Source organism: Hemitrygon akajei, chromosome 14, assembly GCF_048418815.1.
Source record: "Hemitrygon akajei chromosome 14, sHemAka1.3, whole genome shotgun sequence".
In the NCBI taxonomy this organism is placed as follows: Eukaryota; Metazoa; Chordata; class Chondrichthyes; order Myliobatiformes; family Dasyatidae; genus Hemitrygon; species Hemitrygon akajei.
This window is the reverse complement of record NC_133137.1, coordinates 41,810,641-41,837,812: the sequence shown is the minus strand read 5'-3', so window position 1 is coordinate 41,837,812 and position 27,172 is coordinate 41,810,641. Positions and strand designations below refer to the sequence as shown.

The window sequence follows — 27,172 nt, the reverse complement described above, 5'->3', positions numbered from 1 at the left end:
TCCCGCATACTTCAAATCATCTCTAGATTACTTATAATACTTAATACAATGTAAATGGTGTGTAAATAGTTGTTATTCTGCATTGTTTGGGGAATAATGACAAGAAAAAAAAGGCTATACATGCTCGAACAACAAGTGCTGGAAGAGCATTTCCAGGTTTTCTCGATTCACAGTTGGTTGAATTCGCACATGCGGAACTCACGGATAAGGAAGGCCGACTGTATCTTTGAACTCTTTCTTCGGCAGTCTGGGGTACCCACCTGCTTCAAGCAGGCTTCAATTATACTGGTCCTAAGAAAAATGTGGTAGACTGCCTCAATGGCTATCATCCAGTAGCAATTCCATCCACTGTGATGAAGTGCTTTGAGAGGCTGGTGATGAAACATAGGTACTTCTACATGAGACGTGATTTAAATCCATTCCAATTTGCCCACTGTCACAACAGATCAATAACAGATGCCACTTCATTGGCTCTTGCCCTAACCCTGGAACATCTGGACAGTGAAGGTACAAACATCAGGATGCTCTTCATTGACTACAGCTTGGCATTCAATACTATAATTCCCTCAAACCTAATCAATAAGTTTCCAGACCAAGGCCTCAATACTGTAAGACCATAAGATAAAGGAGCCGAATTTGGCTATTTGGCCCATCAAGTCTTCTCCCCATTTCATATGGCTGATCCAACTTTCCTCTCAGCCCCAGTCTCCTGCTTTCTCCCGTACCCCTTCATGCCCTGACCAATCAAGAACCTAACAACCTCTGCCTTAAATATACATAAACATTCGGCCTGCAAAGCTGCCTGTGGCAAAATATCTCTTTGTGCAACTGGATCTTTGATTTCCTCACTTACCCAGTCAATCCCAGTCATTGTCTTTTATTTCCATGGCCACACGAGAATCATCTCTCAGATGGCAGTGATTCTGAATTATACAGTCCATAATGCTCCTTTTTAAGACAGCTACAGACTTCAAGTCAAGGTTTCCTGATAAGGTAGCAGATAAAACAATCCAAGCATCTGTGAGACTGAATAAAAGTAGCTTTTCACAAGCCCTGCAACTTTGTGGAGGGTGGTTAACAATTAGCTCAGCGTCTTGCTGGTATGTTTTAATAATACTTGGTTTTCCACACTCCCTTATATCTTATTGACATTTTCTGTTCCCTTCTACTAGAACGTTCAGCAGTCACACATTTTCATTAACCCTCAAAATTCCCTCACACTTCTTCACAAGTTCTATCAGCACAGGTGCGCTACAAGACTGTTCTACTGCCCTTTTGTAATGCTAAGCTCCAATGCTATATTTAAATTTGCCAACAACAGCACTGTCATTGGCCAAATCAGAGGTTGTGATGAATTGGCATATGGGAGGAAGATTTAAAATCTGTCTGACTGGTGCCACACCAAAAAACTCAATGTCAGCAAGATCAAGAAGATGATACCAAGTTAAAAGCCCATGGTATTACAGGAAAGTTATTGGAATGGTTAGAGCATTGGCTGATTGGTAGGAGGGAATGAGTGGAAATAAAGGATCCTTTTCTGGTTGGCTGCTGGTGGCTAGTGGTGTTCAACAGTGGTCAGTGTTGGGACTGCTTTTTATACTGTATATCAATGATGTAGATGATGGAATAGATGGCTTTGTTGCCAAGTTTGCAGGTGATACAAAGATTGGTGGAGGTGCAGGTAGTGTTGAGGAAACAGGTAGGCTGCAGAGGGACAGGTTAGGAGAATGGGCAAGAAAGTGGCAAATGAAATACAATATTGGAAAGTGCATGGTCATGCACATTGGTAGTAGAAATAAATATGCAGACTATTTTCTAAGTGGGGAGAAAATCCAAAAATGTGTGATGCAAAGGGACTTGGAAGTCATCGTGCAGAACAACCTAAAGGTTAACTTGCAGATAGAGTTGGTGGTGAGGAAGGCAAATGCAATGTTAGCATTCATTTCAGGAGGTCTAGAATACAAGAGTAGGAATGTTATGCTAAGGCTTTATAAGGCACTGGTGAGGACTCTCTTTGAGCATTGTGAACAGTTTTGGGCTCCTCATCTAAGAAAAGATGTGCTGGCATTGGGGAGAGTTTAGAGGAGGTTCACAAGGTTGATTCCAGGAAAGAAAGGGTTATCCCATGAGGAACGTTTGATGGCTCTAGGTCTGTACTCACTGGAATTTAGAAGGATGAGGAGAGATCGCATTGAAACACTTTGAATGTTGAAAGGCCTAGACAGAGTGAATAAGGAAAGGATGCTTCACATGGTGGGGGAGTCTTGGACAAAAGGGCACAATTTCAGGATAGGGGTGTCTATTTAAAACAGAGATGCAAAGAAATTTCTTCAGTCAGAGGGTGGTGAATTTGTGGAATTTCCACAAATTCCCAGGCAGGTATGGAGGCCAGGTCATTGCGTGTATTTAAGGCAGAGCTTGATAGGTTCTTGAGTGGACACGGCATCAAAAGTAACGGGGAGAAGGCTGGGGAGTGGGGCTGAGGAGGGGTAAAAAGGATCAGCCATGATTGAATGATGGTGCAGACTAGATGGGCCAAATGGCCTAATTCTGCTCCCATGTCTTATGATTATTAATGACAGGAGGAAGAAACCAGAGATCCATGAGCCAGTCCTCATCAGGGGATCAGAGGTGGAGAGCGTCAGCAACTTTAAGTTCCTCAGTGTTATCATTTATGGGGATCTGTCCTGGGCCCCACATATAAGTGCCATTATGAAGGAAGCACGACAGCTTCTCTACTTTCTTAGAAGCTTGTGATGAGTTGGCATATCATCTTAAACTTTGACAAACTTATATAGATGTGTAGCAGAGAGTGTATTGACCGGCTGCATTATAGCCTGGAATGGAAAATCCTACAAAAAGCAGTGGATTGGACTAGTCCACCACAGGTAAAGCCCTATCCACCACTGAGCATGTCTACATGGAGCGCTGTTGCAAGAAAGCAGCATCTATCACTAAAGGGCCCCGACATCCAGGCCATGCTCTCTTCTTGCTGCTGCCATAAGGAAGAATGTACAGGAGCTTCAGGATCCACACCACCAGGTTCAGGAACACTTATTGCCCCTCAACCATCAGGCTCCTGAACTGGAGGGGATACCTTCATTCAACTTCACTTGCCCCATCACCGAATTGTTCCCACAACCTATGGATTCGCTTTCAAGAACTCATTGTCTCATTATTTATTTCTTATTTATATATTATTTTTCTTTCTTTTGTATTTGCAAGTTTGTTGACTTCTGCACATTCGTTGTCTCTCCGTCTTGTTGGGGGTTGTCTTTCATTGATTCTATTGTATTTCTTGTACTTATTATGATTGCCTGCAAAACAAAAGGAATCTCAGGGTGTACTTAGTGACATAAACCTGTATGTAGTTTTACAAAAAACTTATTTTGAACATTCTGGTCAATTTTTTTCTATGCTGTTTCTAGTTTAATAGCATCTTTCCATAACAGGATGACTAAAATGGTACCTAATTTTATGCACAACTGTCCAAATGTGGCCTCACTAACATTTTTTAAAATTGCAATATTAAATCCCATCTCCTCTACTCAATGCCCTGATTAATGAAGGCCTTCTGTACCACTCTTTCTATCTGTGATGCAACTTTCTAGAAATTATAACACCATAAGATACAGGTTCAAAATTAGACCATTTGGCCCATTGAGGCCCATTTCCCCTTCGCCTCAATTTCCTGCCTTCTCCCTGTAACCCTTCATGCCCTGATGAATCAAGAACATATCAATCTCTGTCTTAAATATACATAATGACTTTGCCTCCACAGACACCTGTGGTAACAAATTCCACAGATTTACCACTCTGACTAAAGAAATTCCTTCTCATATCTGTTCTAAATAGACGTCCTTCTATTTCTGAGGCTGTGTCCTTTGGTCTTAGACTCACCCACCATAGGAAACATCCACTCTATTGAGGCCTTTCAACGTTCAATATATTTCAATGAGATCCCCCCCTCATTCTTCTGAATTGCAGGGAGTAGAGAGACCCAGAGCTGTCAAATGCTCCAAGTTGTGCACTTGCACTCCCAGGTCCCTCTGTTTCATAATAGTCCCCAATGCCCTACAGTACAAACCCAAAAAGCAATGCCTCACATTGAAAGCCATCTGCCAACCTGTTCTCCCTGTGACTGCATGGATTTCCTCTGGGTGCACATTCCAAAGACGTCCAGGTTAGTAAATTGATCACATGAATGCAATTAGGCAGCGCTGGCTCATCTGGTTAATTTCTTCTGCATTCTTTCCAAAGCCTCTACATTAGTTGTGTCATGGGGTGGTATAACTTCCTGACTCTTCAGCTCAGTGCTTTGACTAATAAAAGCAAGCATGCTTTTTTTTTTAACCACCCTATCAATCTGACAATACTTTAGGGAGCTATGGACTTGAACCCTAATATCCCTCCATACGCCAATGCCAAAGAGGGGGGTGTTGGACAGATGCTTTGCTTTGCATTCCTAATATTGCTAAGTATTTCATATATTAGTGACCTTTCTTTCAATGGGAAAACACTCAGCACCTTGTGTGTAATCTTTACCTATTGAAACCTATATCTGAACTGAAAATTGAGAACTTTCAGGCTTCATTATGTTTTCAGAGGTTTTACAGTTGATATATTAAACAGGTCTGCCTGCTCTGGTGACCACGAAAGATCTCATGACATTACCATCCATCCTGTTAGGGTGCCATGGTAGTGTAGCAGTTAACGTGAGCTATTACATCTCGGGATGTTACTGAGTTTGGAATTCAATTCTGGCACAGTTCTGTAAGGAGACCCTATGGAATGCTTGTGTTTCCTCCAAATCCTCCAGTTTCTTCCCACACTCCAAAGGTCATTGTACAGTATATTGTCCCATGATTTAGGTTAGGGTTAATCAGGTTTGTCGGGCAGCTGCTGGGGCAGCATGGCTCGAAGGGATGCTATGGCCTACTCCACCTTGTATCGCTAAATAAAATAAATAAATTACTTGAAGAGTTCTTATGTAATCCTGGCCAACATCATTCTGTCAAAAGTTTTGCATTGGTATTTTCTGAGACTTTCATTAAAAAGTCATCATAATTCTTGGCTAAAAAACATCTAAATATTGATATAATGTTAGGCAGCTTTTATATTGTGCAATAATTAAAACTGTAATATATTGGAATTTTTTTTGTTTTCTATGACAATAAGCTATATAAAATGTAAACATGTAAACTTACTCTTTTATTTATAGGTTCAAATGAAGTTTGATCAATCAAACCACCTTCTAAGTGATAATTTGCAGGTAAGAAATGTAATAAACTTTCTTTGCTGGAATATAATTTGTTCCTGGAATGTTAATTAAATAGCAAGGCAGCACTTTTTTGTCCATGTCATTGTACTCTCAAGACTTTAAATTTTTCTTGAGTGTATTAGTTGACTTTTTATGTGTTCAGTTTTTTTTCCCTGTTTTTATGGCACCAATGCATAATTTACATGATTAATTAATTTTTATTTGCCAGTAACTTGTCATAGAATTCGAACTTTACTAGTTTGTTACCCCTATACTATAACTATTAATGTTTTTTTAACATTGGGTCAATTTCCTTTGATTATCATCTGACACTTGGCTGATGCTGAGAGGAACTTGCTGTAGCTGGAACAAAATATATAGTGAGCTATATGTTGTTGGTTTTCCAGTCTGGATCATTCACTGGTAATCTGTCAGAGCAATAATGGCAGCAGTGATATGAGCTAAGGACATTGGAAATATGTCCATCTGACATTAAATTCAGCATGCTAATTACTCATAAACACAAGAGATTATGCAGGTGCTGGAGATCTACAGCAACACACACAAATGCTGGAGGAACTCAGCAAGTCAGACAGCATCCATGGGAATGAATAAGCAGTTGACATATCAGGCTGAGACTCTTCATCAGAACTGGACATTAATAATGTTAATTATTCTTTTTTTTTGGTAAAGTTATAAGAAAATTAAGCAAGTTGGTACTTGTGCACCTTGTCTGTAGATGTCTATTAATAGACAGGATTCCATGGAGTGGACATATTTTATAAACATTTAAAAAGCATTCTGTAAACTTACCTAAAGCCAGTAATGATAATTGAAATTATTACCTATGTCTAAGTGTTTCTGACATACAGCTTTAATGTTTTAACAACTTGTTTAACAATTACTTTACAACCTATGGACTCATTTTCAAGGATTTTTCATCTCATGTTCTTGATTTTTATTGCTTATTTATTATTATTTTGTTTTTTCTATTTTTATATTTGCAAAGTTTGTCTTTTGCACATTGGTTGTTTGTCTTGTGTGCAGTCTTTCATTGATTCTATTGCTTTTCTTTATATTTACTGTAAATGCATGCAAGAAAATTAATTCCAAGTTTGTATACGGAGACATATGCACTTTGAACTTTGTTTTGAATGGATGTTCACTATACCACAGATTCTACACAGATTTGGCCCAAGTGATCCACACCCATGTTTACTTTCCTTGAACTTCCTCTTACTCCAACAACCTTGTCCCACCTTGGCCCAAAGGAGAAAAAAAAGGACTCCATGTTTAGTGCACTTGTGGGTTATTGATAATTTTGTTCTATTGTTATAATGCTAAATTGTTTATTTATATTTTCCAGGTGCTTGAGGAGGTACTTGAGATACCTTTGTCTCCAGCATTATGTACACTTTATGGTCCTTGGCTTGAACATAAATTTCAACTTGGACAAACTCATCTTATCATCAAACTTGCTGAGACTATAAATGACATCCCAGAGTCAGTTATTTCTGTATGTCTAAGCACAGATGAAAGAAAGTCTGTTGCAGGTAAATGATTATGGTGGCTGATCACATTCTGAGTGAGGGGATTTAATTCTTGAAAGGTGAGCTCAGCCCCAAAGTACTGCATGGGTTACAGCTTGTGCAAATTCCAAGATGCTCTTTGTGGTGTAGGTGACTATTCTGCATGAGGTGCCTCCAGCTTGGCCAGCTTTTGCATTAGGTTTTAGAGCTTGGACACCAGCTAGTGGTACCAGGTACTTCCGCAGGTTTGTAAGTTTCATGGAGAGGACATTTCGGAAATGGTCTCACTGCAACTTAAGGAATGACAGTCACATAGGAATACGTGACCATGAGGCAGAGGAAGGTAGGTAGGCAAGTGGTCAGTAAAGCTTAGAATCTATTTTATTCCAAAACCATCTCTCAGTGTTGCAATCACAAACAAGAGAAAATCTGCTGATGCTGGAAATCCAGGCAACACACACAAAATGGTGGAGGAACTCAGCAGGCCAGGCAGCATTTATGGAAAAGAGTACAATCAACTTTCAGGCCGAGACCCTTCAGTGGGATTCCTTAACTTTTTCCTCCAGTCCTGCTGAAGGGTTTTGGCCCAAAATGTCGACTGTACTCTTTTCCATAGAATCTGCCTGGCCTGCTGAGTTCCTCCAGCATTTTGTGAGTGTTTGTCAGTATTGCAAGATGGTCAGGGTGACAGATCCCACTTTATAAAGGAGTCATACAGCACCGACAGGAACCTTCAGCCCGCTAGTCTAAGATGACCATCAGGTACCATAAGATATAGGAGCAGAATTAGGCCATTTGGCCCATCGAGTCTGCTCCACCATTTCATCATGACTGATTCATTTTCCCTCTCAGCCCCAGTCTCCTCCCTTCGTGCTCTAACCATTCAAGAATCTATCAACCTTTGCCTTAAATATACATAAAGACTTGACCTCCACAGCAACAAATTCCAAGATTCACAACTCTCTGGCTAAAGAAATTCCTTCTCATCTCCATTCTAAAAGGATGCCCCTCTATTTTGATGCTGTGTCCTCTGGTTCGAGACTCTCCCATCAAATAGGATCGGTTCTGTGATTTTCATAAATGACCTGGATGAGGAACACCACTCGTCATCACCCTCCATGCAGAATATGAACCACATACAGCCACCCTTTTTGCCCTCTGTGGGCAAGCCAATTCTAGATCCACAAAGCAAGGTCTCCTTGGATCCTATGCCTCCTTACTTTCTGAGGGAGCCCTGCGTGGGGAACCTTATCAAATGCCTTACTGAAATCCATATACACTATATCCACTGCTCTAAGTTTATCAGCGTGTTTTGTTACTTCGTCAAAGAATTCAATTAAGCTCTTAAGGCTTCACCTGCCCTTGACAAAGCCACATTGACAGTCCCTAATCAGATTATGTCTCTACAAATGCTCATAAATCCTGCCTGTCAGGATGTTCTTTAACAACTTGCCCACCACTGAAGTAAGACTCATTGGTCCATAATTTCCTGGGTTATCTCTACTCCCTTTCTTGAACAAGGGAACAACATTTACAACCTTCCAATGCTCTGGTACTTCTCCCATCCCTACTGGTGATGCAAAGATCATCGTCAGAGGCTCAGCAATCTCCTCCCTTACTTCTCACAGTTGCCTGGCATATTTCTCCTTTGGTCCCGGTGACCTATCTAACTTAATACCTTTCAAAACCTCCAGCACATTCTCTTTCTTAATGTCTATACACACAAGCGTTTCAGTCCACTGTAAGTCATACCCACCATTGCCAAGGTCCTTTTCGCTGGTAAATACTGAAGCAAAGTATTCATTAGGTACCTCTGCTACCTCCTCCGAATCCATGTACGTTTCCACTTTTGCTCCTGATTGGTCCTATTCTCACATGGCCCATCCTCTTGCTCTTCAGTTTCAGTTTCCCAAGTGCCTTCTCCCTATTAATGGTAACTTCACACTCTTCATGACCCCGACACCTGGAACTTTCACCATACTGCTTTTGTCTTCCACAGTGAAGACTGATGCAAAATGCTTATTCACATCGTCCACCATTTCCTTGTCCCCAATTACCACCTCTTTCTCCAGCATCATTTTCCAGCAGTCCTCTCTTTTACAGGTTATGTACCTGAAAACCTTTTGGTATCTCCTTTAATATCATCAGCTAGTTTAATTTTATATTCCATCTTTACCTTCTTAATGATGTTTTAGTTGCCTTCTGTTGGTACTTGAAAGTATCCCAGTCCCCTAAATTGCCACTAATCTTTGCACTATAATATGCCCTCTCTGTCTTTTATGTTGACTTTGACTTCTTTTGTTAGCTACGGTTGTAAAATCTTGCCTTTAGTATACTTTTTTTTTTGGGATGTATATATCTTGTGCCTTCCAAATTACTTCCAAAAATTCCAGCCGTTGCTGCTCTGCCATCATCCCAGCCAGTGTTTCTTTACAATCAATTCTGGCCAACACCTCTCTTATGCCACTGTAATTCCCTTTGCTCTTCTGTAATACTGATACATCTGACTTTCGCTTCTCCTTCTTAAATTTCTGTGTGAATTTGGTCATATTAAGATCACTTTCCCCTAAGGGTTCTTTTACCTTAAACTCTCTAATTAATTCTGGTTCATTACACAACACCAAATCCAGAATAGTGGGCTCAACCAGGGGCTGCTCTAAAAAGCTCTCTTGTAGGCATTCTTGAAATCATTAGATTTCCTCTTGGGTGTTGGGATCCAACCTGATTTTCCCAATCTACCTGCATATTGAAATCTCCCATGATTATTGTAACATTACACTTCTGGCATGCATTTTTCATCTCCCATTGTAATTTGTTGGTCACATCCTTACTACTGTTTGGGGGTCTGTATACAATTCCCATTTGGGTCTTTTTACACTTGCAGTTCCTTAGCTCTATCCACAATGATTCAACACCTTCCAGCATTATTTCACCTCTTTCTAATGATTTTATTCTATTTTTTTACTAACAAAGCAATACCACCCCCTCTGCCTACCTGCCTGGCTTTTCGATTTAATTTGTATCCTTGGACAGTAAGCTCCCAGCTGTAATCTTCATCCAGCCATGAGTCAGTGATGCCTACAACTTCATACATGCCAATCTGTAACTGTGCTACAAGTTCATCTGCCTTATTCCGTATACTGTGCGCATTCAAATACAACTCCTTCAGTCTTGTATTCACCCTTTTCAATTTTGTCCACCATTTACATTACAACTCATCTTGCTGTGGCCTTCTGTATATTGGTGAGACCCAACGTAGATTGGGAGACCACTTCGCCCAGCACCTATGCCAGAAAAAGCAGGATCTCCCAGTGTCCACCCATTTTAATTCCACTTCCCACTCCGATATGTCTATCCATGGCCTTCTCTGCTGTTGCAATGAGGCCACACTCAGATTGGAGGAAGAACACCTTGTATTCTGTCTGGGTAGTCTCCAACCTGATGACATGAACATTGATTTCTCGAACCTCCGGTACCATACCCCACCCCCTCACCATTCCCCATCTCCTTTTCCCTCTCTCACCTTATCTCCTTGTCTACCCATCTTTTCCCTCTTGTGCTCCTCCCCCCTTTTCTTTCTTCCATGGCTCTGTGTTTAATCTCCATGTTGGCGTGTGGCCAAGTGTTTAAGGCGTTCGTCTAGTTATCTGAAGGCCGCTAGTTCGATCCTTGGCTGAGGCTTGCGTGTGTGTCCTTGAGCAAGACACTTTAACCACATATTGCTCTGCGACGACACCGGTGCCAAGCTGTATGGGTCCTAATGCCCTTCCCTTGGACAACATTGGTGGCGTGGAGAGGGGAGACTTGCAGCTTGGGTAACTGCCGGTCTTCCATTAAAAAAAAACCTTGCCCAGGCTTGCACCCTGGAAACTTTCCAAGATGCAAATCCATGGTCTATCGAGACTAACGGAGGCCTACACACCCTTTCCTATCAGATTCCCTCTTTTCCAATCCTGTATCTCTTTCACCAATAAACTTCCCAGCTCTTTACTTCACCCTTCCCTCTCCTGGTTTCATCTATCACCTTGTGTTTCTCCCTTCCCTCCCCCACCTTTTAACTTTACTCCTCATCTTTTTTCCTCCAGTCCTGCTGGAGGGTCTTGGCCGGAAACGTCGACTGTACTATTTTCCATAGATGCTGCCTGGCCTGCTGAGTTCCTCCAGTATTTTGTGTGTGTTGCTTGGATTTCCAGCATCTGCAGATTTTCTCTTGTCCGAATTTGTCCTGCCCTAGTTTAGCTCACCAAGGTGCAACACTTTGCATTTATCTGAGTTAAATTCCATCTTCCACTTCCTGGTCCACTTCGAAACTTTTTCTTGATCCTGTTGTAGTCTTGGATAGCCTTCTTCACTGTCCACTCTTCCACCAATTTTGGTATCATTTTCAAACTCATTCACTTCATGAATATAGTTGACAAACAACAGAGGACTGGTGCTGCACACCAATCTGGAAAAGCCACCCTCTGACTTCTACCACCACACCAAATTTGTAGCAAATTGGCTACCTCACTCTGGATGCATGGATTCCAAAGGTACATTTAATGTCAGAGAAATGTATACAATATACATCCTGAAATGCTTTTTCTTCGCAACCATCCACAAAAACAGAGGACTGCCCCAAAGAATGAATGACAGTTAAATATTAGAACCCCAAAGCCCCCCCAGCTCTGCCCACCCACGCATAAGCAAAGTGACGATTCCCCCCTCTGCACCAGCAAAAAAAAGCATCGGTGCCCCCCCACTGAGCACTCAGGTATGCAGCCAGCTTGCTACTTTCAATCTTCAGTGTACTCCCACGGCACATCAGTTTTCTGTAGAGGCACCGACCTCAAGTCTGCCCACCTTCCGAGCCACAAAATCCTGGAACCTTGAAGGCATGCTAATCTTCTAGGCCGCGGCCTTGGTATATCAAATAGCGGCCAGTTGTGAGACCCCAAGAGCAGGTCCCATTCCCGCAAAGAACAGAAGTCAGTGTGTAACTCCAGGTCACAGTCTTCAAAAGAACCCTGAAAGGGAAAAAATAGAGATATTAAAGATAGAAGTTGAGCTGTTTCTGAAGATGCAATCAAAGGATTTGCCGTTAGGCACCATTCAAACTGGCTTGCCATATTAAAACATGGCTTGCCTTGTTAAAAGCCTTGCTCTAGTCCATAGAGATTTTATTTACCACCAGCCCTCTTCGCCACCTCTTCAAAATCATCTCAGTCATATTTGTGTTACATTATTTCCCTTGCACAAATCATACTGCCTATCCCCAATCATTCTGTGGTTTTCCAAATGATGGTAGATCCTGTCCCTCAGGATCCCCTCCAGTAACTTTCCCATTATTATTACCCACATTTCACATTTCCCTTTCTCCATCCTGTCTCCCCTCCTTACTGCCGCTGCACACCCCCAACTCTATATTACCCTCATGGTCCTCTGTCCTTGAAAATTAATGTCAGGTTCCAGTTAGTTGAAGGATTCATTATTCATTACTGTTTAGGGCTTTGCATGTTACGAATTCTCATTAAGTGTTGGGATCTGTCGCTGGTCTTGGTAAAAACTTATTATTGCTGATATATTGGATTCTTATTGGAATCACTAATTTTCCTATTGCTTACTCAAAATAATTATTTTTACTGTTGTGTGTTTGTGACAAACTTACAGGTGGAAGGATAATAGATCTAGATACTGAAGATGTCAGAGTTTTCAGTCATTTAAGTGAGATACGTGGTGCTACACGAGAATGTCATCTGAGTACAGAGACTCCAGGTCTTCATACCTTGCATAAGCATATGACCTTACCCCAGCTCAAGGTAATTATGCTGATGCACATTGATGTGCTGAGAGATGTAATCTTTGTGGAATGGCCAGATTGTTTCCTTTGAGTTCTTGCAAAAAATTAATTTATCATTTCTCAGCAATGAAATACAAGTGGCCCCCCCTTTTTCGAATGTTCGCTTTACGACAGCTTACTGTTATGAAAGACCTACATTAGTACCTGTTTTCACTAACCAAAGAGGATTTTTGCTTTTACGAAAAAAATACGCCCACTTTATACGTGTGTTAACCCTGAGAAAGACTACCATGACCGTGAAGCCTTGTGCGGGCAATTGTATGCGCAAGCGTGTATGTGCATACGTGTGTACGTGCGTAGGTGTGTACGTGCCGATTTTTTTCTCCAAATCGATTTTGGCTCGCTGTCTTCCCGATTTTGATAAGTGAAACTACACCATACATACAATATTTCTACTTTATATAAGCTGTATATTTATCATATCATTCCTGCTTTTACTACATGTTAGTGTTATTTTAGGTTTTATGTGTTATTTGGTTTGATTTGGTAGGTTATTTTTTGGGTCTGGGAATGCTCAAAAACTTTTCCCATATAAATTAATGGTAATTGCTTCTTCGCTTTACGACATTTCAGTTTACAAACGGTTTCATAGGAACATTCTACCTTCGGATTGCAGAGGAAACCTGTACCCCCATTTGTTGCTTCCCTCTAGTTAAGTACCTAATAAAATTGGGGCAGTGGTAGGGCACTCTGCCAACTGCAGTAGCATCACCTATGTTCTCTGATGAAGATCACCTGGCAAATCAAGGTCTCCAATATCGAGGTCCTCTCTCGAGCCGGTATGCCAGCAGTTTCAACCTTGGTGATGTCAGCCCAACTGCACTGGGCAGGACATGCTGTCAGAATGCCTGACAGAAGACTGTCCAAGGATATCTTGTATGGCCAACTGTCCAGTGGTACCCAAAAATGAGGAGGCCGGCAACAGCAGTACAAGGATGTTCTGCACAGGAGCCTCAAGAAAGCTGACATTGCCCCATCAACATGGAAGGATCTGGCTCCAGATCACTCACAATGGAGGGACGCCATCAGAAAAGGTGTGGACACTACTGAGAACAAGCTCATAGAGACAACAGAGGAAAAGCACAGGAAGCGCCACAGTGCCTGTCAGTGATCGGCCTGTACAGCCACTCCAGGATGCACATATCAAACCCCACTGACTGACTGAAAGAAACCATCATCATCCTATGGGATGGATAGCCAGGGAGAGAGAGATAGATTCCATCAGTCCATGGTAATTATAATAAACAGTTTGGAAACAGCATTTTTGAGCCAAGTGTTGTGCTTTGTGACTCCAGAAATTGTGCGGAAGAAAAACAGGGAGGAGACCGGGATAAACGTGCTCTTTGGTTTTATTTTACTTTTAGTGAGGTGTTTGTCATATGTGCTAATTGAAAGCAAAAACACAGTGCTGGGAATGAGTGGCTTAGTTTCATTTTTACTTTAAGTTATGCCATTGAAGTTATACGTACATAATGACGTATGCCATTCAGGTATTTTTATGGATCACCTGTAATGAATTATTTAAACAAAGAATGCTTGATCAAACTAAATATTTACAATATTCAAATATTACTGAAATGTTAAATACACAACACTCCTCCCTGCTTAGCTATAAACTTCACTTCAATATACTTTGTAGAATGCATCTCAATTTGTATGTATATACATACAGTAATGTGCAAAAGTAGTTAGGGCCCAAGAATTTTGCACAGTACTGTATTTGTCAACATGGATTGGAGAATGAGTCTGGCAGGAGCAAAGGATTTTGGGAATGATGAGGGTGGAATGTTGCGAGAGGGCTGTGGGACAAGTGGCAGAGAAGGAGTGCTAGGGATGGGGATGGCATGAGTGCAGACACGTCCAGCCCTGAGACACCCCAGGCAAGGTCCTTTTATTCCAAACAATTGGTTTAATTGGTTTATTGATTATTATAGATTGCCTCTCTGGTGCTTCCCACTCCCTCCCCTATCTCTGTCCCCTTCCTACTCTCAGTCTGCAAAAAAGACCCTTATCGGAATGAGATATATCATCACTCACATATGTCATGAAAGTAGTTTTTTTTGAGGTGGTAGCACAGGGAAATACATAAAATTATTTCAGTACTGTGCTAGTATACTATATGATATTCTATATAATAAAGCTACTGTACTACTTAGACATTCACTACATAGTAAATTTTAAATTGTCCAATTCAGACAATTTAAATTAACCGCTGTGGAGGATTTCTTACTTTTGTGGGATAACATATTTCCTGACAAGGGGAGTCACTCTGCTTGGCAGGTGAGACTTATAGTTGTGAAAGAATTTCAGGTTCTGGGGCTTCTCCCATGCTATTTGTAGGAGTTGACTCTGGGCTTGCAAGAATGGTTCTTGTTTACTTTGTTCTTAATAAAGAAAAACGGTGTGGGTAAACACTAGAACTTTTTATTATTCACTCTGTACAACACCGAGCACAGGCAACCTGCTTCCCACTGAAGCTTACATTTCTGGGTGAACCACCCACATTGCCCATTGGGAACTGAAGCTCTTTATTATATACAGACATAATAACCCATCTTCCGCCTTTAAATACAAACACAATACTATATCCTCATAAACCTGCAAGGAACAATTATCCTTTCCAACAAAGATATTTACATTCTGTAGCCAATCCCTTTTTCACTCAACAGCTTTCAATCAGTCTCTGAGATGGTTTAATAATCCTTTTTTGTCTGCTGTAAGTTTCTACACGTGTATTGCTAGTATTTTGTGCATTAATATTTGTGTCTTTCTGCGAACTCTGATAAACAAGTTCATTTTATTCATCTGTTAGCCTCTTTGATGTACTGACAGGTGACATGTCACAACTATGGATTGGAGCCTGTGGTCAGAGATCAACATGGTTCCTTCTCAGAGGTGTTCCTCACTCCATCTGGATCTGGTAGGAATGTGGAACAACTTCCTGTTGCACATATCCTTGCATAGACCTTGTGCCAGAATCATGATCTCAACTTTGCACTTGATCTTCAGGCTTCAGGACTGATAGGCTTTTTGCAGTCTTGTCATGACACTGTTTCTGTTTTACTTTTCATTTTACTTTAGCCAATTTCACCTTCTGTGCTCCTTTAGCAACAGGTTTTTGTGCACTGGAAGGTTAGTGTGTAAGCATCGACCCTTCAGCATCTGGGCTGGTGAAAGGCCATTCTGCAGTGGCACATTCTGTAAATCATCAGATTTTTGTGGAAATCCTCTCACCCACTTTGTGCCTTCTTCATGAAACCCTTCACTACCTTTACCAAACTGTCTGCTAAGCCATTAGATTTTGGGTGATGTGGGCTTGATGTTATATGTGAAAATCCCCATCCATTGGCAAAGGACTCAAATTCACAGCTCAGAAATGTGGACCATTGTCTGATACCACTTCACATGAAACTCCATGCCTCATGAACACAGCTTTCAGGAAGGACTGCTTTGCTGGATGTTGATTGCAGTGTTGCAACCTCTGGGTAACTGGAAAAGCAGCCTGGTAGAACAATATGACTCTTCTCATTGCAGTCAAACAAATCCATTCCAACTTTGAAGTACAGCTTGTCTGGTACAGGGTGTGGTGTAAGCAGTTCTGCTTGCTGCTTTGGTCTATAGTAATACATATTTCACATGAAACAGTGGTTTAGCTGATGTCTTGGTTCATTCATAGTCAATACATCATGAGCTCTTCAGTTACACTTTTTCTCACCAAGATGCCTTTCATGTATCTTCTGAAGCATTTCCTTCTGTAGCAACACTGGAATCACAAACCTGTTCTCTCTGAAGACCATATCTTCCACTACTGACTGTTCAGCTCTACAAGCCCGATAATCCCATATTCACATTGGACAGTCATTCTTAGTTGCTGGCCATCCTTTCTGTATGTACTTTTATTGTTTCAACCGCCCTTGCTGCTTTCCTAATCTGCTCTGATCCATCAGGAGCCACTGGAATGGAGGTGATAATCATTTCAACATAGACCTGTATATCAGCATTATTCTCTTGGTGATTCTTTTCTTTCTTGTTCACTGCTCAAGACAGTGCATCAGCAGCAAACTTATATTTCCCGGTGTGTAGATGATCTTCATATTATACTTCTGCAGACTTATCATCACGCATCCTTGTGGGACAGTCATTCAGTGGTTTGGACGTAATTGACCAGTAGTTTATGGTCTGTCTCCACTTCAAAAGTTTGTCCATACATATACTGCTAGCGATAAGCTCTTTATTTGTGCATAACTGGCTTCCGCACTTGTTAAAGCCCTTGATGCATAGGCCATGCGTCATCATGCCATTGCAGTAGACTGCTCCAAGGCCATATGGGGATGCATCGGCTGAGGGTGGTGAATTTGTTGCCATGTGCAGCTGTGGAGGCCAGGTCATTGGGTGTATTTAAGGCAGAGATTGATAGGTTCTTGATTGGACATCAAAGGTTATGGGGAGAAGGTCAGGAACTGGGATTGAGGAGGAGAAAAGAAAGGGTCAGCTGTGATTTAATGGCAGAGCAGACTCGATGGGCCAGATGCCCTAATTCTGCTCCTATGTCGTGTGGTCTTATGGAACATTCTCTTCAGTATCGTCTGTCAGTTTTAATTTCACTGGGGAAATCTTGCTCTTTACTTTGAGAGTCTTGTAATCATCCATGAATAACAGATTCACCAGGACATCAGTGTCAAGCTTGAATGAAATTACTGTCTCATTCACAGTCATTGGAACAATCTACTCTGTTATATCAGCACCAGCAGTCTGGAGAGAATCCACAAAGACTTCCTCCATTTCCTCATCAACAATGGGCACCTTTTGTTTGGTAGCCCCAGCTTTGCATCACTTTGCAAAATGGCTCTTCTTACCACAACTATTACAGGACTTCCCATAAGTAGGACACATCTTTGGAATGTGCCTACCTCCACATTGGCTGTATTTGCTGTTTGAGCCTACCTCTTTGCTTTGCTGTTGCTTTGGGAAATGCATTTTGCGCTGCCCCTCTGTTTTCACAGCATGTACTGCTGTGTCTGTCCTGTGCAGCCCCTTTGCTCATGCTTGTGTGGTCTCTGCTGCCTTACGCACATCCACAGACTTTTACAGCATCAAACTTTTTCATGCCGCAATCTTTCTCTGAGCCCATTATCTGGGATTTTGCAAACTATTCTGTTTCTAGCTGGTGAATCTCTCAAATCTCCAAACTCACAGGCCTTACTCAATGTGTGAAGCTCAGCTAAGTATTGGTCAAAGCTCACATCTTGTTTCTGGTCATGGGAAAAAAAACCTGTCTCTCTCAAATGTGATGTTTTTACTTGAACTAATTCATGAAAAAATACTCCCAAGTCCCTCTGTACAACAGCTTGCTGCAAACTTTCACCATTTAAATAATAATCTGCTCTTCTATTATTCCTTCCAAAGTGGATGATCTCTCATTTACCAACGTTGTATTCTATCTGCCAGACCTTGGCCCACTCACTTAACCTATCTATATCCCTCTGCAGGCTTTCCACATCTTCTGTACAATTTGCTTTTCCACTCATCTAGTGTCATCAGCAAATTTTGCTACGCTACACTCAGTCCCCTCTTCTAAATCATCAATGTAAATGGTAAGCAGCTGTGGGCCCAGCACCGTCTCCTGCAGCACCCCACTCACCACCGACAACCAAGCAGAGAAACACACATTTATACAAACTCTCTGCCTTCTATCAGTTAACCAATCCACTATCCATGCCAATACACTTCCTCCAACTCCATGCATCCGTATCTTATTTATAAGTCTCTTGTGCAGCACCTTATTGAAGTGAACAAGTGTTCCCCTCTATCCACTGCACTCTTTATGTCCTCGAAGAACTCCAGTAAGTTTGTCAAACAGGACCTGTCCTTTCTGAATCCATGCTGCATTTGTCTAATGGAACCACTCCTTTCTAAATGTTTCGCTATTTCTTCTTTAATGACAGCTTCCCAACTACAGATGTTAAGCTAACTGGCCTATAGTTGCCTGTCTTTTGCCTACATCCTTTTTTAAAAAGTGGTGTGACATTTGCTGTCTTCCAATCTGCTGGGACCTGCCCAGAGTCTAGAGAGTTTTGATAAATGATTACCAACACGTCTACTTTAACTTCCATCAATTCCTTCAGCACCCCGGGATGCATCCCATCAGGACCAGGGGACTTATCTACCTTCAGGCCCTCTAGTTTGCACATCACTATCTCTTTAGTGACAGTGATTTTACCTAGGTCCTCACTTCCCATTTTGTCCATAATATCATTCTTTGGCATATTAGACGTGTCCTCCACTGTGAAGACCCACACAAAATAGTCGTTCAATGCCTCAGCCATGTCCTTATCACCCAATATCACTTTCCCCTTCTCGTCTTCCAAGGGCCCTACGTTGACTTTAGCCACCCTCTTCGGCTTTATATATTTATAAAAACTTTTGCTATCTGTTTTTATATTTTGTGCTAATTTACTTTCATACTCTATCTTCCCTTTCCTTATTTCTTGTTTACTTGTTCTCTGTTGCTTTTAAAGTTTTCCCAATCCTCCAGTCTCCCACTACACTTTGTGAATTTGTACACATGAGCTTTTAATTTGATATTATCTTTTATTTCCTTAGTTATCCAAGGCTGGCTCTCCTCACACTTACTGTCTTTACTTTTGACTGGAATATAATTTTGTTGAGCACTGTAAAAAATCTCTTTGAAAGTATTCCACTGTTCCTCAACTGTCCTACCAAAAAGCCTGTGCTCCCAATCCACATTAGCCAATTGATCCCTCATCCTGTTGTAGTCTCCCATGTTCAAGCATAAGACACTAGTTTTAGATCTAACTATTTCATCCTCCATCTGTATGTAAAATTCAATCATACTCTACAGCAGTAAAGGAATGTGATGCAAATGCTATAGAACCTTCACTTCCATCAGTTAGACGAGAAGCTAGACTGGACTGCCAACACAGATGCCTTGTGCAAGAAGGCACAGAGTCGAATGTACTTCCTTAGAAGGTTGGCATCATTCAATGTTTGTAGTGAGATGCTAAGATGTTCTATAGGTCAGTTGTGGAGAGCGCCCTCTTCTTTGTGGTGGCGTGTTGGGGAGGCAGCATTAAGAAGAGGGACGCCTCACGTCTTAATAAGCTGGTAAGGAAGGCGGGCTCTGTCGTGGGCACAGAACTGGAGAGTATGACATCGGTAGCAGAGCGAAGGGCGCTGAGTAGGCTACGGTCAATCATGGAAAACCCTGAACATCCACTGCATAGCACCATCCAGAGACAGAGAAGCAGCTTTAGCGGCAGGTTGCTATCGATGCAGTGCTCCTCAGACAGGATGAAGAGATCATTACTCCCCATTGCCATTCAGCTTTACAATTCAACCGCCAGGGGAAAGATATGTTAAAGTGCCGGGGTTATGACTGAGCTTAAGTTACCATTCAATGTATTTTAGTAAACTATTTAAGAACTTATTAAAAGCTATTTATTAATGCTTTTTTTGAGAGGGTGATTTTAGATGCATATCATATTTATACTGAGTTAAGTATTGTATGTAATTAGTTTTTGATACAATAAGTGTATGGGACATTGGAAAAATATTGAATTTCCCCATGGGGATGAATAAAGTATCTATCTATCTATGTATCTATCGCTCATAAAAACACTTTGGACTCTTCTTGCATCTCCATCTGTATATAAACCTCAGCCAAATCCCCTTTGCTGAAGTATTTTCCTCTAGAAAGGTTTGCAAAGATATCCTTGATCCTGGATGTTGCAATTTTGATCATGTGCTCTTTCATTCCTGACTGCAACTCAATTGCATCTCTGACTGCTGTTTCCATTCATACATTGACTTCAACTGCTCTTTTAAAAACGAGTTGTGCTTCAATTAGGAGCTGTTTTTGAATGTTTTCTTGTAAGATTCCACAAACTAGACAATCTCTCAGTGCATCATTAAGCCCATCACTGAATTGGCAATGCTCAGACAATTTCTTCAGCCATGTATGCCAAAATAGTCTCCCCTTTCTTTTTATTCCACCTGTGAAACCTAAAGTGATCTGCAATCAACAGATTTTAGTTCAGTAATCCCTCATGCGTGTGCCTGGCGAGTGTCATGAGGAGTCTGCGTAGGGCTTGGTGTGCGCGTGGGCCTCGGCTGAGAGGGGAGTGTGCGTGAGGTCTCGTGGGTAGATATATATACATCGGTGGGTACGGGGTTCGTACTCACCGTGGAGTGTTCGGAGTAGGGGTCTGGTGCTTCTGCGGGCGCCAGGTCACGGATGGAGACTGTGTCCTCCCGCCCATCAGGTAAGACCACGTAGACATACTGGGGGTTCGCATGAAGTAGGTGAACCCTCTCGACCATCGGGGAGTATTTATTGCTCCTCGCATGTTTCCGGAGCAGCACTGGCCCTATGGACATCAGCCAAGCCAGTAGGGTGGTCCCAGTGGCAGACTTCCTGGGAAAAGAAAAGAGTTGCTCATGAGGGGTGGCATTGGTGGACATGCATAACAGGGAGCGGATGGAGTGGAGCACCTCTGGGAGGACCTCCTGTCAGCGAGAGACCGGCAGTCCCTTTGACCTAAGGGCTAAGAGTGTGGCCTTCCACACAGTGGCATTCTCCCTCTCCACCTGTCCATTCTCCTGGGGATTATAGCTCGTAGTCCTACTAGTAGCAATACCCCTAGCCAGCAGGTATTGGCGCAGTTCGTCACTCATAAACGAGGACCCTCTATCACTGTGGATATAGAAGGGATATCTGAACAGAGTGAAGAGCTGGCCCAGGGCTTTTATGACGGACGTGGCAGTGGTATCGGGGCAGGGGATGGCAAAGGGGAACTGCGAGTACTCGTCAATGATGTTGAGAAAGTAGACATTGTGGTCGGTGGAGGGAAGGGGGCCCTCAAAGTCGACATTCAGTCGCTCAAAGGGGCAGGTGGCCTTGATAAGGTTTTTCCTTTTCAGGATGGTAGAAGTGCGGTTTGCACTCAGCGCAGACTTGACAGTCCCTGGTCATCGTCCTGATTTCCTCAAGGAAGTAAGGCAGGTTCCGGGGTTTCACGAAATGGTAAAGCCGGGCGAACCCCAGGTGGCAAAGATCTGCATGGAGGGCATATAGCCGTTCGAGCTGCGCGCTGGCACACGCTCCCCGTGATAGAGCATCAGGGGGCTCATTGAGCCTTCCAGGCTGGTACAGGATGTCATAGTTGTAGTTGGAGAGTTCTATTCTCCACCTCAAAATTTTATCATTTTTGATTTTGCCCCACTGTTGGTTGCTGAACATGAACGCAACTGAGCGCTGGTCGGTCAGCAAGGTGAACCGTTTGCCGGCGAGATAGTGCCTCCAGTGCCTAATAGCTTCCACTATGGCCTGGGCTTCTTTCTCCACCGTGGAGTGCGAATTTCAGGGCCCTGAAGGGTACGAGAGAAGAATGCTACCGGCCTTCCTGCCTGATTGAGAGTAGCAGCCAGCGCGAAGTCGGAGGCGTCACTCTCTACTTGGAAGGGAATGGTCATCGTTGCTTTGGCAATGTCCCCTTTAATGTGGCTGAAGGCTGCACGGGCCTCGGCTGAGAGTGGAAATGCAGTGGACTTGACCAGGGGGCATGCCATGTCTGCGTAGTGGGGGACCCATTGGGCATAATAGGAAAAGAAGCCCAGGCACCGTTTGAAGGCTCTGAGGGTGGTGGGGAGAGGGTCAATGACCCCGTTCTCCACGACATACCCAAGGATAGCAAGTCGTGTGGTTCCGAACACACACTTGTCCCTATTATAGGTGAAGTTAAGAGCTTTGGCCACTTGGAAAAATCGATGTAGGTTGGTGTCGTGATCCTGCCAGTCGTGACTGCAGATGGTGATGTTAGCCAAATATGGGAATGTGGCCTTCAGTTGGCACTGGTCCACCATCCGGTCTATTTCCCTCTGGAAGACAGAGACACCATTCGTGACACTGAAGGGGACGCGCAGGAAGTGATAGAGCCTGCTGCCCGCCTCGAAGGCGGTGTAGGGGCGGTCTTCCAGGTGGATGGGGAGCTGATGGTAAGCGGATTTCAGGTCTATGGTCGAGTACACCTTGTACTGGGCTATCTGATTGACCATATCCGCGATGCGGGGTAGGGGGGTACGCGTCAAGCTGCGTGAACCTATTGATGGTCTGGTTATAGTCCACGACCATCCTATTTTTCTGCCTGGTCCGAACAATGACCACCTGGGCCCTCCAAGGACTTGTGCTTGGCTCAAAGATCCCCTCCCTGAGCAGCCGCTGCACCTCTGACTTAATGAAGGCCCTGTCCCCCGCGCTGTACCTCCTGCTTTTAGTTGCCACAGGTTTACAGTCGGGGGTCAGGTTGGCGAACAGCGGTGGGGGAGGGATCTTGAGGGTGGAGAGGCTGCAAGTGGTGTCAGTAGCACGGCCGTTGGCATGGTGCTGGGTGGGATGTGCAGGTCGGTGTGTGTGTGTGTGGTCAGTAGCGGGGTATATGATGAAGTCCCACAAAACTGAGGATTTCTGACAGTAATTGGTGGGAGGGGCCCGTCATACTCCATTGTCACACTTTTCAGGTGGCTCTGGAAGTCGAGCCCCAGTAGCACAGGGGCACACAGTTGAGGCATGACCAGTAACGCAAAGTTCCAATATTCTGTGCCCTGCACCACCAATGTTGCTACACAACCCCGCAGATGTCTGTGGAATGTGATCCAGAAGCCATGGTGACCCTTTGGCTTACCGGCTGTGTCACGAGTCTGCAGCGTTGCACAGTGTCCGGGTGAATAAAACTCTCAGTGCTGCCCATGTCAAACAGGCAGCTAGTCCTGTGCCCCTCTACCAGGATGTCCATCATTGACCTTGCGAGCTGGTGTGGAGTGGTTTGGTCGAGGGTTACGGAGGCCTGAGTTGAATCGCCGTCTTGGTGCCCGGTAAGCACCCGTGGGTCGGAGGTGGGGCGAGGTGGCACCGACAAAGATGGCTGCCCCCATGCTTCGCACGAGGTGGGCAGGCAAGATGGCGACGTCCATGCCTTGCACGCAGTGCTGCTCGACCCCGCTCGTGGTTTAGACTTACAGGCCTTGGCAAAGTGGCCCTTCTTGCCGCAGCTGGAGCAGGTAGCTTTTCGGGCCAGGCAGCGATTTCGGGGGTGCTTTTCGAGTCCGCAGAAGTAACACTGCACAGACTTGCGACTGGCAGGAGCCGTGGTCGATTGCGGGGAGTTCACGGACTCGCAAGCGGCAGCGGCTGTGGTCGATTCGCCGGAGGGTTGCGGGGAGTTCATGGACTCACGAGTGGCAGCAGCTGTGGTCGATTCGCTGGCGGGTGGCGGGGTCTGCAGTGTCCATGGGACCAGCGGGAGATCGCGCGGCTGGACAGTGTCAGCGTTGTGCAGAGCAGCCTCCGGCATATCGGCCAGCTCGATCGCCGAGTGTAAGGTAAGATCAGCGTTTTCCAGCAGCCGCTGGTGCACGTACACTGACCTGATCCCCGTAACGAAGGCGTCTCGTACCAGGAGCTCCACATGCTGTTCCGCCGTCAGTCCCCTGCAGTCGCAGGCCCACATGAGTGTCTGTAGGGCCCAGACAAACTCAGCGCTCGACTCTCCGGCCCACTGCCGCCGTGTCGCTAAGCGATGTCTTGCGTAGACGGTGTTCACCGGCCGCAGGTACTGTCTTTTGAGGGCGTCCAGTGCCCCTTGGTAGGTCGGCAGGTCTCTGATAAGGGAGTATATCCGCAGACTGACCTTGGAGAGCAGAACTCTGAGCATGATAGCAGGCTCAGTCACGGAAATCTCTTCCAGGTACGATTGGAAGCATGCAAGCCAGAGTTCAAAGGCAATGGCTGCTTCGGGAGCTTGAGGATCAATGTCCAATCTGTCTGGATGTAAAATGCTCTCCATGGTTTAAAATTGCAGCTAATAAAATTGATGCACCATCAATAACTCTCGGAGACGGGAGGCAAAAGATAGGCTTTTATTAGCTGCAAACATGACCATGACATCTTGGAGACTGAGGGAGGAGCAGTGCCTCCAATCGCCTTTATACAGGGGTCTGTGGGAGGAGCCACAGGAGCAGTCAGCAGAGGGGCGTGTCCAGACAGGTATACACATAGTCTACCACAGGATGGAAACCCCATTTGCCCACAAATGGCATTAGAAATTAAATCTGTATTCTTTAAAGTTTAGAAGCACAAGTGGTGATTATTGATATAATGTATATAAGATCCTAAGAAAGTACAATATGGTAGATGTTGATCTGCTTCTACTAGAGGTAGAGCATCAAATGAGGGGGCATAATTACAAGATTAGTGACAGTTATTTAAGATTGAGATGTATAGGAATTTAGTCTTACCAGGTGCGGTGAATCTTTGAAATTCTGGACCATCCAGTTGTCAAGGCAAGATCACTCAAGGTATTTAAAGAAGAGGTATATATTTTGAAAGACTGGGGAATTGAGATCCATATGAAACTGGCACAGAAAAAGTGAGGTCAGATCATCAGCAGTGGTCACCTTGACAAGTAGGCTTGAGAGACAAGGTGGCCTACTCCTTCTCCTAATCTGTGTTCTGTCATGGGTGCTTGTATAGTGGTGTATTCAATTTTCTCACTCAAATTGAATAGTTCATATGATTTTAATTACTGATTATTTTATACTGCAGGATGTCATCTTGAAAGAAGCACAAAATAAGTTGAACATTTTCATGGATAACCTGAAAGCGAACCATGGCTCTAAATTTGCCGTCTTTCCCCCTGCTGCTCTGGAAATGGTCATTGATTCCAAGCTTCAGTCTGCAGCAATAGCTTTCCAAAGGTTGCAGCTGGCATTCAGGTAAGTCTTTGATAAGTATAAAATAAACATTGTTTCATATTCTTAGTTAAAGACCACTAAATATTTTTATAAGGCAAGCAAAGAGAATTGTTACACTGTGCATTTTAGAACGTTTCCAGGGTGCTGACTCTGAGATCTTCAGAGAGAAACTTCTGGTGGATACTAAAGGATCTCCAGATGTTGGGTACCATAACTAGCTTGTGACATGCACGTTAGCTCAATGTAGTGAAAAAGTTTGCAGAGGCTTCGTAATTTTCATAATTTCTTGGAAACCAGTCAGTTACTGGAAATCTGGAAAGATTCCATTTTGATGAATTCTAGAACAAACTGTGAGGTATTGAAGTTTATCCATCAATAATGGCAGTGAGTAACACTCTCGACTTGAGGCCAAACTCAGGTTGGAGGAGCAACACCTCATCTACTGTCTAGGTAGCCTCCAGCTTGGTGGTATGAACATTGAATTCTCCAATTTCCGGTAATTCCCTCCCCCTCCCCCTTCCCCTATCCCAGGTCCCTCTCTGCCTCTCTCCCCTTTCAACTTCCTGCTTCTTTATCTCTACAGTTCTTTCATGCTTATCCCCTCCCCCCTTTATCTTTCCTCTGATTGGTTTTCCACCTGGCGCCTCTAGGCCCTACCCCCTCCCCTATCTCTATTACTGGGCTTCGGCCCTCTCTTCCTCCCCATTCCTGATGAAGGGTCTCGGCCCGAAACATTGGCTACTCTTTTCTCATGGATGCTGCCTGACCTGCTGAGTTCTTCCAGCGTTGTGTACGTACTTTTTGAAAGGTTGACCTCTAAATAGAGATGGAGAAGGGGGACACGCATAGCATCTGGCAGTGTAGAATTGTGGTTCACAGCAGAGAAGCTTTTGCAAGATGGCGCTGGTGAACCACTGCAACATTCTGCAGGCTACGTATAATGCTGCAAAATATACCTCTTTTGAATTACTCTCACTGCAATCAGCAGCATGTTATTTCCCTTTAAGCAAAGCTCTTTTAAATAAACTTAATCTACAGATTTCACAATCTTATGAAGGACTTGATGAACTTAGCTCTAAAGCAAGCAGACACGGCACCTTTAAGTGGACAAAGACCTTAAACTTTAAAAGGGCACAAATACTGTATCAGAAGGAAATGAAAGATTGTTGTGTTCTGTTTGAATGAGAAATGGCTTACTTCCAGCATGCCAGATACAGAGATCAGACCAGAGATTTCTTGATTTACTGAATGGACTGTACTGCTGATTTGGAAAAGGCAAAAGGTGGAGGTGTATGTTTCATGATAAAGGTGGTGGTACTCTGATGTGGTGGTTTGGTCAAACTTGTGTTCCCCCAACCTTGAACATCTAATGGTCAAATTCCATTCATTCTATTTACCTAGGGAATCATAAACAAGAGAAAATCTGCAAATACTGGAAATCCAAGCAACACACACAAAATGCTGGAAGAACTCAGCAGGCCAGGCAGCATCTATGAAAAAGGGTAAACAGTCAATGTTTTGGGCTGAGACCCTTCATCAGGACTGGAGAAAAAAGATGAGAAGTCAGAGTAAGAAGGTCAGGGAGGGGAGGAAGAAATACAAGGTAGTAGTTGACAGGTGAAACAGGGAGAGGGTGAATTAAAGACCGGGGAAGTCATTTGGTGAGAGAGACCATCCATGGCCTCCTCTACATTTGCGATTGAGCCACACTCAGGTTGGAGGAGCAACACCTTGTATTCCATCTAGGTAGCCTCCATCCTGATAGCATAAAAATTG

The 27,172-nt window shown here is 43.5% G+C and overlaps 1 long non-coding RNA gene across 1 annotated transcript; it reads left to right on the top strand.

The window, feature by feature from the left end:
• The first annotated feature begins 6,687 nt into the window (after positions 1 to 6,687).
• Positions 6,688 to 25,343, top strand: LOC140738982 (uncharacterized). Its single transcript, XR_012101503.1, has 3 exons — positions 6,688 to 6,813; positions 12,439 to 12,587; positions 25,248 to 25,343. It is a non-coding gene; the product is annotated as an uncharacterized lncRNA (long non-coding RNA).
• Positions 25,344 to 27,172: the final 1,829 nt, after the last annotated feature.